The following is a 15,393-nucleotide window of genomic DNA, read 5'->3' on the forward strand; positions in this document are numbered from 1 at the left end:
TCAAGCTAGCAACCCTGTACGAAATAAGAAACTGTCAGATTTTGCCACTCCAAACCATGGCAAAAAAAGACAGTTTAAGTTTTTCACAATTTTTGGTTGACTTGGGATAAAAATAGAGCTCCTTAGATTTTATTGTTAATGTTAGTTAGAAGTATGGTTATTAAGGGTGTAAGACCAAAACATTAAGGCTCTGATTCTATAAAGTTTGCCTAAAGTTAGGCGCTGATATCAGCACCAATTCTACAAAATCGTAGGCTTCCATTGATCGTGCATAGGCAGTGCTCTGAATCCTAATATTTAGGCATCCCCAATTTATGCCAGAATTTTCTTTGCACCTAATTCACATATAGGTGCCTAACTCAAAACACACCCGTTATCGGCCTCTAACCATGCCTATTTTTAGTGTAAGCGCTTTGGTCTAGTTTTTTGAATTAGATGCCTAAATTTCAATTAAGTCAAATTATAACTGATTGTGAGGAACTGAGTGACAATATCAGCATCAATTAAGTTAGGTGTTGATATTGGTGCCTAAATTTAGGCGGACTTAGAAAATAAGAACACAAGAATAGCCTTACTGGATCAGACTAATAGTCCATCTAGCCCAGTAGCCTGTCTTCACGGTGGCCAATCCAGGTCACTAGTACCTGGCAAAAACCCAAATAGTAGCAACATTCCATGCTACCCATCCTAGGGTAGGAAGCAACTTCCCCTCCTAGGGCAAGCAGTGGCTTCTCCTATGTCTGTCTCAATAACAAACTATGGACTTTTCCTTCAGGAAATTGTCCAAACCTTTCTTAAAATCAGCTACATTAACAGCTCTTACCACAACCTCTGGCAACTTGTTCCAGAGCTTAACTATTCTCTGAGAGAAAAAATATTTAAGAACATAACATAAGAACATAAGCAATGCCTCTGCTGGGTCAGACCTGAGGTCCATCATGCCCAGCAGTCCGCTCATGCGGTGGCCCAACAGGTCCAGGACCTGTGCAGTAATCCTCTATCTATACCTCTCTATCCCCTTTTCCAGCAGGAAATTGTCTAAAAACACACTTGTTCCTAAAGCATCTAGATAATTGATCCTCTCTTCTCTCTCCCTTCTATAGCGATTAACTTGTCCTTTTGATCACTCTCTCCTCAACAATGAATTTCCTGTCCTATTAATTCTCTTTCTTCCTCCCCTCTTAAACTCAATTCAATTTGTTACCTTTGCTTAATCTTCTGTAAACCGCATAGAACTTCACGGTATTGCGGTATATAAGCTGTTATTATTATTATTAGTATTAATCCTTTCTTGAACCCCAGTGCCCTATTACACTCCCTGGAAGCGCATTCCAGGTGTCCACCACACGTTTGGTAAAGAAGAACTTCCTAGCATTCGTTTTGAATCTGTCCCCTTTCAACTTTTCCGAATGCCCTCTTATTCTTTTATTATTTGAAAGTTTGAAGAATCTGTCTCTCTCTACGCCCTTCATGATCTTATAAGTCTCTATCATGTCCCCTCTAAGTCTCCTCTGCTCCAGGGAAAAGAGACCCAGTTTCTCCAATCTCTCAGCGTATGAAAGGTTTTCCATCCCCTTTATCAGACGCGTCGCTCTCCTCTGAACCCTCTCAAGTAACGCCATGTCTTTCTTAAGGTACGGCGACCAATATTGGACGCAGTACTCCAGATGCGGACGCACCATCGCCCGATACAATGGCAGAATAACTTCTTTCATTCTGGTTGTAATACCCTTCTTGACTATGCCTTCTTAGCGGCCGCTGCACACTGTGCCGTCGGCTTGTCATGTCCACCATTACCCCCCAAGTCCCTTTCATGGGTACTCTCATTTAATAACATCCCTCTCATCGTATAGTTGTACCTCGGGTTTCTGTTTACCACATGTAATACTTTACATTTCTCAACGTTGAACTTCATCTGCCATCTCGTCACCCATTCTCCTAGTTTGTTCAAGTCCCTTTGCAATTCTTCGCAGTCCTCTTTAGTCTGAGCTCCACTAAATAGTTTGGTGTCGTCCGCAAATTTTATTATCTCACACTTCGTCCCTGTTTCTAGATCATTTATGAATATATTAAATAGCAGCGGCCCGAGCACCGAGCCCTGCGGGACCCCACTCGTGACCCTCCTCCAGTCCGAGTAGTGGCCCTTCACTCCTACCCTCTGTTTCCTACCTCTGGTTTTAAAAGTATTTCCCTATAACTTCATACTGTCCCTTAGTCTTTGTAATTATCGATCCACTTGTACCCGTTCTACACCACTCAGGATTTTGTAGACTTCAATCATATCTCCCCTCAGCCATCTCTTTTCCAAGTGGAAGAGCCCTAAACTCTTTAGACTTTCTTCATACAAAAAGAGACGTTCCATCCCCTTTATCATGGTAGCTCTTCTTTGAACCTTTCCTACATTTGCTATAGCTTTTTTGAGATAAGGCAACTGGAACTGAACGCAATGTTCAAAAAAACATCACAAATTTTAGGTTTGCCCTTTTAGACTAAGAAAAACAAGACCTAAATCCCTGCACCTAACTTGTGCATGCATCGGGTGTATTCTGTAACAGTGCACATAAATTCTAGGAATGCCCATGATCAGCCCATGCTTCTCCCCCTGGCCACGCCCCCTTTTCAGATTCATGCACTAGACATGGCATGCAGCACTTTATAGAATATGCCTACCAAGTTGTGTGCATACTTTTAATTAGTGCCAATTACCATCAATTATGAGATGTTGATTCCCAATTATTGGTGCCAATTAGGCTTATTAAACAATAAGTTGTACACTGATTTGCAGGCACAGAATTGGGGGAGGGGGGTCAGTATGTACTTTTGTGATACCTCGCGAATTGCTAAGGGAACTCATGACAACCATTTTTTCAGCGAGACTGCGAAGGCAGGAGCATAACTTCTGCCCAATTCACCCCACTGGATCACCAGTGATTAAGGAGGCCCAGGAAGAATCATTTGTTGCTTCTCCAAGGGAGAGAGGGAGGGACGGAAGGGGTGCATTGTGATTCTACAGCAGGGAGGGATGGACCACAAGGATTTAAGGTGGATCAGAATATAAACTGAGACCCCCATTTTTGGACCATTTTATTGGCCCCCAAAATCATAGTTTTTATTTGAGTATATACGGTACTTATTGCACAACAGCCTGAAATGCTTTGTATCATAGCTGAGATCAAAACATGTCCCAAAAATTATGAGGTTCATTTTCAAAAAAGAAAGATGTCCAAAAGATGGCATAAACCAGCATTGGACGTTTAATCGCCATAATGTCCAAGTACCGATTTTCAAAACTTACTTCCTAGAAATTTTGCTAGGTTTTTTGTCTGCAGTGCATCCAAAGTTCAAGGGGCATGCTGGAGGTATGTTATGGGTGGGCTTAGTGTGTGCTTAGTGCCTAGACATGTGTCAGCGATAATCGAACATTTACCAAAGCGTCCAGGATGCCATTTAGCATCTAAGTGCTGAAAAGGTATCCAAATTGACCAGAAGACCACTGCAGGGATTAGGTCATGACCACCCCCTCCTACCCCCCAGTGGTCACTGACCCCCCTCCCTCTGCAGAGGGGGAGGAGTTTTCTAAGATCTTAAAGTGATACCCTTTTAAAGTTTGCAGGAAATGGGAATCAACAGCTACAGTATGGACCCTTGTGTATACACAACAAAACTCTCCCATCTTATTTCTTAGGCATTTGCATGAAGACAATTCAAACAATGCTTGTCATATTTATTTTATTTGTTTTCTATCCCGTTGTCCCCCAAAAGCTCAAAATAGGTTACAGGTTGAACATACATAATATACAGTTTACAGGTTACAATTTGCAATAGTTATCCTTACAGTACAAGTTTTCCAGTACAAGTTTTATCCTAACTTGACACACATAGATAATTTACAGGTTAGATATGCCATTGTTATAGTACATGATTTTTCAATACAAGTATTTCTTACATGACACATACTGGGATCTGGTACCAATATACATTTCTTTGTAATCCATCAATCAAGGACAGGGGTGTTAGGTAAAGAGGTATGTTTTTATTGCTTTCCTAAAGTTGAGGAGTCATCAGCAGTTGGCATGGATAATTTGCAACTAAATATTTACAGGAGATCAATACTTCAAAAACCCGGTGTCCAATTTTCACAATATATCATAAACACCGGTTAATAAATTTTGCTTATTAAGTGAACTTGAATATGAGTGCTCAGAGCCCAATCTCCTGCATTGGAGACATAGTAAGATCATAGAGGGAACATCATTGCGCTCATACTCTGATCATCTAGATCTCTTATTTGCCACCCAGAGCCATTATACCATATTTAATATTCAAATCTGTTAAGGTATTAAACAATGGCACTTAACCTTGGTTGAAAGAGGCTCATGTGAATGTTTAGTGTGGATGTTCCCAGATGAGCACGATGGTCCATCTATGATCTTACTGTGGCTCCAATGCAGGAGATTGGGCACTGAACACTCATATTCACGTTCACTTAATAAGCAATATTGATAAATACAAATATATGCATATTAATTTATTAACCGGTGTTTAATAAAGCAGCACAGTGAAGGGGAAGGGAGATTGAGGCATCCCCCTTCACTGCACCGGAGGGCCAGATCATTTTTCGGCAGTTAGCCCCACCCCCAGCAGCCGTTTCTTCTCCTGGCCTGCCTTCCAGCCCCTCTTAAGGGTTCAGCAGACCAGGCCAGCCACAGAAGCAGCACAGTGAAGGGGAAGGCAGAGGAAGGAGGAAACTTCCCTCCAACTTATCCCTCCGCCCGACATCGCTCATGCAGGTCGGTTCGGGCTTGACTCTGCCCTTCTCAGAGTTCCTGCTCATTTGAGGTCCGCCAAAAGTTTTCCCCCATGGTGACTCTAAGGCAGAGGAAGGAGGAAGCCCCCCACCATCTCCGCCCTCCTTCCGCTGCCTGACACTGCTTGTTCAGGAAGGACTGATCTTGGTACTAAGTTTTACCTTAACTAGATGCTAAGTTCTACCTCTGACCAAGTCCTTACATGAAACCAATATCTGTTTAGGTGGTAAGCCTTCCTTTAAGTTTTTGTCTTTCTAGATTCAATGTCTTACTAGAAGCAATTGTCTTATAGGTCAATATGTTCTTACTAGAAGCAAATGGGTGCTAAATTTTCATCTGATTTAGTTTTTACCTTTGTTTTGCCTTACTAGAAGCAATTAACTGCTAGGTTTTACCTCCGCTCACGTCTTACTAGAAGCAATTGGGTGCTAAGTTTTTCATTCTGATTCAAATTTTCACCTCCGTTTTGCCTCTCTAGTAGCAATTAGGTGCTAAGTTTTCATCTGTTTTAAGTCACTGTACTAAGTTTTCATCTGTTTTAAGCCACTATTCAGAGAATCAAACAAGTCCTAAGACATTTACTATCAAATACCCAACAAGAGCTAAATCTCTAATTCCAGATCCCCACACGATAAACAAACAGGTTCTGCCTCCAGCCCTCTTATTGGTTCTCCTAGATCTCACCATGAAGCCACCTTCTTGGCTCCTTCTTCTCTTACTCTGTTCATTTAGCAACATTACTCACTGCCTGAAACCTCTCCCCCCCAATTTACTCGACTCCACAAATGTCAGTAATACTTGCCCTGGCCTCAGAATCCCCGGGCTAGTGTGCACCAGAAATCACCTGAGGAGTTAACTACTCCTCTTTAAAGCCCGTTCCTACTGCCAATCTACCCAACTTCACCTCTGACTCTCTCACCAGAGTCCCAACACTCTACTGTAACATCAGATCAGCTTGCAAAAGACCCAAATACTAAAGGACCTACTTGAGGACTTCGAGCCTGGATTCCTGTGCATCAAAGAATCATGGATCACAAAATGAACTCTGCTCCTATGGTTACCATGGCCTTTTCTCTCCCAGAATAAATCGGAAAGGAGGAGGCCTGGCACTCAAGGTTCAAGGTTTATTAACATTTGATTTTTCATTAAATCTGTTTACAAAGCGATGTACAAAATAAAAACATAAAATATAGAGATACAAAATTAAAACGCAGTAACATAAATTTAAGACAAGACAAACTTGAGATGGAGGGAAAGAAAGGGAAAAGATTACATCTGTCTTAGTTAGGATAACAAATATGGGAAAGAAAACATAAGGGAAAGGGTTTGATTAAAAATTAAAATGTTAAGAAAAGATTAAATAATATTAAGAATTAAAAGCGTCTTTAAAAAGGTGTGTTTTCAAAGATTTTTTTTTTTTTTTTCCATATATTTATTGATTTTCCAAAAATAGAACACAACACAATGACAGAACATGGTGTTCACAAAAATACATGAATACCAACAATCTTCCGAACTTCACCATCACCCAGAATCCCCTCCCTCCCACCCCCCAATCCCTCCCGCCCCAAAGAACCAAAAACCTACAAAGCAGTACAAAAACTACATTTTCCATTCCAAGAACTAATTCAGTGTAATTAGTCAAACATTAAGCAGATGGCTTCGAGCTCTGGAAGACAATGTAAGCCAGAAGGGTTCCCAGCAAAGACTAAAAGTCCGGCCAAGTGGTGTATCCAAAGAAGAAATGCGTAGGCGGTCCATGGAAGCCTGCTGCAACATCAAGGTGCGCCAGTGAGATAATGTTGGGGAATCCGGAGAAATCCAACAATGTAAGATCACTTTTTTTCCCATCAACACTGCACGAGCCATGAAGCTCCGAAACCCTCTTGGGGAGGCGAGCAGGAGACGGTCCAACGTGAACAACATGACTGGACTAAAAGTAAAATTGTAGGTCCACATTTTCCGGATATGTCCCTGAAGCTGTAGCCAAAATGTTTGCACTTTCGCGCAGGCCCAAAACTGATGTCCAAGGGTTGCCGGAGAGTAAGAACATTTAAGGCACTGAGCTGAGGCACACATCTGTGCCCGAAACATGTATGAAGGGGAGCGATAAAGACGCAGCAAAAATTTGTAGTTCATTTCAATCAATAATGCATTAAGCGTCACACGAGCTGTTGCAGAGATCGCTCTCTTAATCATAGGGGCTGTAACCACGCAAGTCAGCTCCAAGGACCTCTTAGTAGCATAGGTCTCATAGGAAAGCTCACCCATACTCTCCTGCAGGTGCCAGTAATGAAATCTCATCGGGATCAAGACCTGAGCAGACAAACTCAAAGCCTCTGAAATGGTCTCCATCCACCGGTCCGTTAGAAAGGTCTGGGGCAAAGTGTGGATATAAGAGGATAATTGAAAGTAAGAGAGCCAATCGCAAGCTCTCCAGCCGTGATCCCGCTGAAGATCAGCAAATGTTTTCAAAGATCCATCAGACCTGACCATTTGAAAAATGTACAAATTATCATCAACAGTCCATATACTAGATGGGGCAGGAGCGAGTCCCAGGGGGAACCCCCCCATTTCCCCGCAGAGGCAAGTAGGGAGTCACATGAGGCGGAATTTGGAGTTGTTGACAAAGAAGTTTCCAAACCTGACGCAAGGGTCGCAGAAAAAGGTCTCTCGCGGATGAAGTCCTTGGAGGTAGACGCTGTGCGTGGAGCAGATAGCTGAAATGAAAGGGAGCGTAGAGCATTAGTTCTTGTCGAGGAGCTGAGAAATAACTAGTCCCACGGAACCAGTCGTTAATATGTCTCATCTGGCACGCCTGGGACAACAATCGAAGGCTGCGCAATCCCAGGCCCCCTAGATCTTTAGGACGTGCCATATGTGTCAAGGACATGCGTGCCCTCTTTCCATTCCATAAATACTTTTGTAGATGTTTCCCAATTAGTTTATCATGTTTAGCTTTTCAAAGATTTTTTAAAAGAATGCAAATCTCTTTCGACTGTAATATATTGTGGAAGAGAATTCCACCATTGTGGGCCCATGACAGAAAACATGTCTGCTCTTCTTATTCCTATTGTTTTCAGGGAGGGTATGACTAATAAATTTTGGGAGGATGATCTTAGTGAGCGAATGGGATTGTAAGGAATTAACATTCTTGATATAAACTGAGGCTCATTATAAAGTAAAGTTTTAAATATAAGCAGCAATACCGTGTATAAAATACAGTGGCTTATAGGAAGCCAATGAGCATCGATAAATAGGGGCGTAACGTGATCAAATTTCTTTGCATTATAAATCAATTTAATAGCGGTGTTTTGAATAATTTGAAGACGTCGTTTTTCTTTTTGAGTGATGTTAAGTAATAAAGAATTACAGTAATCGATCTTTGTTATGACTAATGAACGGATGAGAATGTTACGAGATTTAGGTTCCAAAAATTTAGTGATCGATCTTATTAGTCGCAGTTTATAGAAATCATATAAATCATTCTTCTACGTTCCATCTCCTCGAAAAGGGTAGCTACACTTCATTAGAATATATGTTAGCTTCAGTCAACGACGAACTCCACTCCCACCCATTAGGTATCTTGTTACTATACTGGCCTCCAACCCCCTGGAATAAATCCTCCAAATTCATCCTTCAGACCATAACAAGCGCCTTCCTAAAATTTCAGAGACTACTGATCATTGGCGATATTAATCTCCACCTAGATGATAACACTAGCAAGGATGCAACCGAATTCAACAACTACCTCACTTCTCTAGGTTTCCCCTCTCCTGCGTCCTCCCCAACCCATGAAAAGAGGCACACTCTAGAGATCAACAGCTTCCTCGACCTGACCGAGCACAAAACTTCTGCCGATCTTGCTTGTTGGGAATATGTCCCTTTGTTCGATCACTTTTTAAGTTCTTTCTGCCTCTCCATTTTCATGTCCCACCTTGGCTCTCCACCCCGTGTCACAAATCCTATTTCCTTCCGCAAAAAAATTGCGAGTGAACTGTTCTGGACCCAATTTCTCAACCAACTTCCCTCTTGTCCTAAGCCTGTTGACCCAGAATCCAACTGGCACAACTGGGTAAACCTCTCCGAGACTACCTACTGTGCTCTTGCCCCTTTACCTACTAAATCTATCTCCTACTCCCATAAGGCCCCTTGGTATCTTCCGTACCACAAAGAACTGAAGCAGAAATGTCGAGCACTGGAGCGTAAATGGAAAAAATCCAAATCCCCTTCAGATAGACAATCCTGGAGGGTCAATATCAAGTTCTATAACACAGTACTAAAAAAAGCAAGGAAGAACTTCTATGGTGATAAAATTTCCAGATCCAATAACCAGAGTAGTACACTATTTAACATCTGGTGCACCTTAACTTCTAAAAACGATTCCACCTTTCCCCCCTCCTCCCCTTTAGCAGATGACCTAGCAAAATTCTTCAACGAAAAGATCACTATCATAAGAAGCTCATTCCCTCCAGCAGTCTCTTACAATTCTCTGGCCCCCAACGACTCTAACCCTATCCCAGCAGACAGATCCTGGACTACTTTTGAACTCGTATCCGAACCCCAGATCTCTAAACTCTGAATCAAACTGAAATCCTACAAATGTGCCCTGGATCCATTCCCTTTCTACTTGTATGAGAATATTCCCGAGCAGGCCATCTCATCCCTCACCAGACTTATAAACTTGTCCCCATTACTGAAAAAAGCTGATCTTGACCCTTCCTTACCATCTAACTACAGTCCTATAGCAAATATCCCTTTCCTGACTAAAATGCTAGAGGTCATCATTTCCACCCAGCTCTCATCTTACCTAGAGAGATTCTCCATTCTCTTACCTTACCAATATGGCTTCAGACCCAACTTCAGCACCAAATCTCTCATTAATTTCAAAGGTGCAACAATTACACTCTCGTAATAAGTTTGCTGTCCTATTACAATTCGATCTCTCTGCAGCTTTTGATGTCGTCCACCACGATATTCTAATTTATCAACTCTCTGAGATAGGCATCGACTCCAGTCTTAGAGTAGTTCGCGAACTTCTTACGTTCCCACTCCTACACTGTCAACACAAATGGCACCACATCCGCTACTTGGAAACCGACTTGCGGAGACCCTCAGGGATCACCCCTATCCCCTATTCTCTTCAACATCTACATGTCTTCCCTGAAACTCTTCCATCTATCTCCCCTTGAAACAATCTATACATATGTTGATGACATCCTTGTCCTTCTCGAAACAGACTCGAACCTTACCAACTTCTCTGAGAACATAACAGCATGCATAACGAAACTCCAATCCTAGTCCCTCTCAGTTCAAATGAAACTGAACGAGTCCAAAACGAAATTACTCTGGCTCGGCCCAAAATTAGAACAGCTGCCTACTCTCTTCGCACTGCCCTCTGGCACCACACTGCAGCTTGAGTTCTCAAGCAAAGTTTTAGGCATCATTATCGACTCTTCTCTTTCCTTCAACGACCACCTCAACTCCTTGGTAAAATCATGCTTTTTTAGCTTCCACATGCTGAGGAAAGTGAGATCCTGCTTCCGCCAACAACATTTTGCCGTCCTTGTTCAATCCATCATCCTCTCTAGACTAGACTATTGTAATTCCATCTATCTAAGTCTAACTAAAAAAAAGTCTTCAAAGCCTTCAACTAATTCAGAACACTGCGGCCAAGTTGATCTTTGCAAAACGCAAATTTGATCATGTTTCCCCACTTCTGTCCAAACTCCACTGGCGCCCAGTAATTTCCAGGGTTCATTTTAAATGAACCTGACTAGCTTTTAAGATCCTACACGGCATCCTCCCTCCCCTAATACCATTATCTTGGAACTCCCCGAGAACTGACACCACCAGGCCCACCCAAAAACTTAAACTATCCTTCCACTCGCTAAAAGGTATCCTCTATGCAGGAAAATCTCTCTTCTTCAGAATCACAGGGCTTTGGAATAATCTTACTGCCCCATTACGGAATCAGGGCTCCTTCCAACTATTCCGTAAGCACCTGAAAACTACTTTTCACAAAAATGTAATGCTTTCCTTCCCCCTGTTCTTAACCTCCAAACCCATTATGTTATTCCTTCCTATATTAAGTTCTTGTAAACCGTGCCGAGCTCTATAATTATGGAGAGGATGCGGTATATAAACTTAAAGTTTAGTTTAGTTAGTTTATGATATATTAAGGATAATTTGATACCTTTAAAATCTGTTTGTTCTGTATTTAAGGAAACCTGGTCTACTGTGGCCTGTACTGCAATCTTGCTATTGGGTTCCCCTGTCTTCCCTATTATGGTGATATCTTTTAAAGTACCTTGTTCTAAACCATGCTCTTTTGAGCAACTGTTGATCTTCTGCCTAGGTTCTGTGATTATTCAGGGTGAGTTGTTTCATAATCAAAGTAGTTACAGAATCTGAAGGGAAGATTCTGGTCTTGCCTTTCCTCTTACTCATCACAAAACAAACTAGAAACAGTTACAAAACAAGAGCACTAGGTGTTTCAGCAGAATTTAAGCCAGGGCATCCACACTTGACACCTTCTTGGCCCCCACTTCAAAAGAAGTTTGATTTTGCAGAATCAAAGTCGCATTCCAAGATTCTTGACCTGTGATTTTAGGAAGAACTGGTGGCAGCCATTTAGGGAGCAGTGCAGGGCTGAGCAGGAGCTTGAAAAGCTTGCTCCTGTGTGCCAGCCCAGATGTGCCGTTGGCTGCTGGCCGCGAGATCAGAAGGAGGGGCTCAGCGTGGGGCAGGAGCGCGGAAAGCTCGCTCCTGCCCATACACCACTGGACCATCAGGAATGCAAAAAAAGGTATATGGGGGGGGGGGGGGAGTTAAAAAATTGTTAGTATTGGCCGGGACGGGAGACATCCCTCTTGTCCCGGCCTACCACTAGACAACCAGAGAGGGAAAAGGGTAAAGGGAAGGAAGGTGGGACAGAGTGCAGAGCCTGGCAGAAAGGGGGGACAGGGTGCAGAGCCTGGCAGGGAGTGAGGGGGGCTGGGTTCAGAGCCTGGTAGGGCAGGGAGGGAACGGGGCTGGGTGCAGAGCCTGGTAGGGAAGGGGGCTGCGTTCAGAGCCTGGCAAGGAGGAAAGGGGACTGGGTGCAGAACTTGGCAGGGAGGGGGACTGAGTGCAGAGCCTGGCAGGGGAGGGCGAGGACACTGGGTGCAGATCCTGGTAGAGCATGGCACTTGAATATTAAGCCCCCGTCTTATATTCGAGTCAACCATTTTTCCTCCTTTGGGGGGGAATGGAGGTCTCGACTTATATTCCGATTTATATTCGGGTATATACAGTATGTGTCTATCGACTAAAGCTGCTTGCAGGCAGCTTGAGGTAGATATTAAATAAAGCAGATGACAATATAGATTCCTGTCATACCTACCCTACAGCTCAGAACCCAATAGATATTTTGGGGGGAGTTTTAAATCTAAAGCCATGCTTGAAGATCACTGGAAAGTTTTCTGCTGGTAAACAGCAGAGTGAACACTTAGGGCTTCTAACACAAGAGGGGGAAAGGATGGGGGGGGCTTTAGTAGGGCTTTTTCTGCTTTCTCTTTTCTTTCATCAGGTACAAGTACTTCTGCAGCTGCAGAATGGCTGGGAAACATTGTATCACCAAAGCTGATGCCCCAGTTATACGTAGCTTCTGCCTCTGTGCAGACAGAAAAATGTAATTCAATAGAGGGGCTGGTTCTATGTGCAAGAGGTCTGTAGCTTGAATGTCTCATGAAAGAAATGAAAGAACTGAGAAAGGAGGTGACAAGATTGAGAAGCATCCATGAAAATGAGAAATATATTGATGAAATGCTTCATGAGGCATCAAATATTTCCAGCAGTAGAAGAGGCCATGCTAAATGAGGGCAACTGGATGCAGATTACAGAACTCTACAGAATAAACACCATGTTTCCATCTGCCCTTAACTGAAGAACTTGTATGCAGCCCTGGATATGGAGGAGGTGAGAACATTCCAGAGAGAGAAATAACCAAAGTTTGAAATCTCAAAAGTTACTGGATTCATGACCACAAGCAAAAGGTAGTGGTGGTTGGTGATTCCCTCTGAGAGTCCTGGGAAGTGTGCCTGATGCCAAAATTCATGATGTTACGAAAAGCTTGTCAAGATTCATCCGATGCTGATGACTATTATCCGATGCTGCCCATCCATGTTGGCACAAATAATACTGCTAGTTACCCCTATGAAAGCATCAAAAGTGACTTCATGGCTCTGGAAGAGAAGGTGAAACAGACAGATAAGCAGCTGGTGTTCTTCTCGACCCTCCCTGTTGAGGGTAAAGGCCAAGGCAGAAAAGCTTGCATCCTGGAGATGAATGCATAGCTGCGTGGATGGTATCGTCAAAAGTGTTTTTGCTTCCTGACCTTGGGATGATTTTCCAAAGTCTGCTAAGCAGAGATTGCATGCACCTATCAAAGAAGAGAAGAAGTGTCTTCAGCAACAGACTGCCCAACCTAATGAAGAGGGCTTTAAAATAGAATCATTGGGGCTCTGTGACCAAAACCCCCAGGTAAGTGAAGCATTAAATACCTCTATACTAACGGGAGAAGGGTCATTTTCTGGAAAGCAGCATATACCAATGCCCATAGTATGGGAAGGTTCTAGATCTAGAGGCTGTGATGGAAGAGGCTTATTTGGATAGTGGCAATCACAGAGACATGGTTCACAGAGAACCATGACTGGTCTATAGTTATACTGGGTTATAATCAGTTCAGGAAGAAAAGGAGGGAGAGTGGTATTATATGTTAAAAATCATATTAAAGCCACACAATTGAAGGACCTACAGGGTACAGAAGAGGCACTGTGGGTCAATCTGGAAAGAGAGAACAGAAAATATATTTACACTTGTATGATACACAGGCCTCTTTCACTGACCTAAGAAGTGGACAGCGATTTAATTGAAGACATTCAAAATATAGCCATAAAAGGAGAAATATAACTAACAGGTGATTTTAATATGCCAGATGTTGACTGGGGTATCCCTATTGCAGATTCTCCTAGAAGTAGGGGGATCCTGGATTCTCTAAGGGAGAACTGTTCCAACAGTTGATAATGGAATTCATGCAGAATGGGACCATATTGGACTTTGGGCTCCTTTTACTAAGATGCGCTAGCGTTTTTAGCGCATGCAGGAAATTACTGTGTGCTACACTTCTAGAACTAACATCAGCTCAATGCTAGCGGTAAGGTCTACCGCGCGGGGCAATGCAGCGCGCACTATTCCACACGTTAAAGCCCTAGCGCACCTTAGTATAAGGAGCCCTTAGTGCTTACAAACATGAAAAGTGTTTCTGATCTTATAGTGAGTGATCAGATCATTGGATGGTGTGGTTTAATATTAAGATAGACATAGAGAGGGTTCATTCAAAAATAAAGATTCTAGATGCCAAAAAAACTAACCTTGCTCACATGGGGGGATTATGCCAAGGAGTTAATATCTGGATAGAAACATCTGGAAGAAGTAGGAAATTAGTGGGCAAAACTGAAAAGAGCTATTGTAAAGATAACAAAGCATTTTATAAGGAAAGTAAGTAAAAGTAAGGAGAAAAGAAGGCCACCTTTGTTCTCAAAAGTAGTATCTGAAAAATAAGGAAAAAAAGGTTAGCCTTCATAAACTACAAAAGATCACAGAAAGTAGGCAGACATATCTGGAAAAGTTAAAAGAAACTGGTAAAATAGTCAGGAAAGCAAAGAAGCAAATGGAAGAAAAAAATAGCCAACACTGTAAAACAGGGGGGACAAGATATTTTTTTTAGATACCGTATTTTTCGCTCCATAAGATGCACTTTTTCCTCCCAAAAAAGTAGGTGGAAAAAAAGGGTGCGTCCCATGGAGCTAATACCCAATCCCCCATTACCTTATTTAGATTGGCGCCCGTCCCTCGCCCGCTGCCGCTACTGGTGGCTCCTGCAAGTAGAGGAAGGGACGCTCTCTGCTCCCGGCTGCCATAAAAAGAGAAAGGGAAAGGCAAGACGGGTGCAGCGATTGCATGCCGCCGGCCCAGAAGTCTTACCCCTGACGTCAGAATTGATGTCGAGGGTAAGGCTTCTGGGCCAGTGGTGTGCAATTGCTGCACCCACCTGGCCCTTCACAGCAATTTGTTTCTTTGTAGGGGTGAAAAGCCGCTGTAGGGAGTGAAGCGCCGCTGGGTCCCTGCTCATCCCTCACTCTCAGTGCCGCGCTCTTAGTGCTTTAGACAGGAGTCACCCCCCCTGCTGCTTTGTGGATGTGATCTCACAGCAGCAGTAGCGGGAGGCAATTAAAACCAGCGGGTGGGAGGGCAGGCTGGCTTGAGGAGGGCAGAAGAGGACAGGCTGGAAGGCAGTGAGGGGAACATAGGAGGGAGGGAAGGAGGAAGGGACAATTGTTGGGCCTGAGGTCAGGGTGGGGGGAAGATGACAAAGGCAGTGAGGGGAACATAGGAGGGAGGGAATAAGGGACAACAGTTGGGCCTGAGGATGGAAGGAAGGAAAGAAAGAAAGAAATCACCAGACAACAAAGGTAGGAAAAATGATTTTATTTGCAATTTAGTAATCAAAATGTGTCAGTTTGGAGAATTTATATCTGCTGTC

General features: G+C 43.0%; 1 protein-coding gene across 4 annotated transcripts in view; it reads right to left on the bottom strand.

Annotated features, from left to right (window-relative positions):
- Positions 1-15,393, bottom strand: part of MTR (5-methyltetrahydrofolate-homocysteine methyltransferase) — an 819,135-nt gene that overhangs the window by 198,259 nt on the left and 605,483 nt on the right. The gene's annotated exons all lie outside the window — the stretch shown is intronic.

The sequence above is a fragment of the Geotrypetes seraphini genome, chromosome 3, assembly GCF_902459505.1.
Source record: "Geotrypetes seraphini chromosome 3, aGeoSer1.1, whole genome shotgun sequence".
NCBI lineage: Eukaryota > Metazoa > Chordata > Amphibia > Gymnophiona > Dermophiidae > Geotrypetes > Geotrypetes seraphini.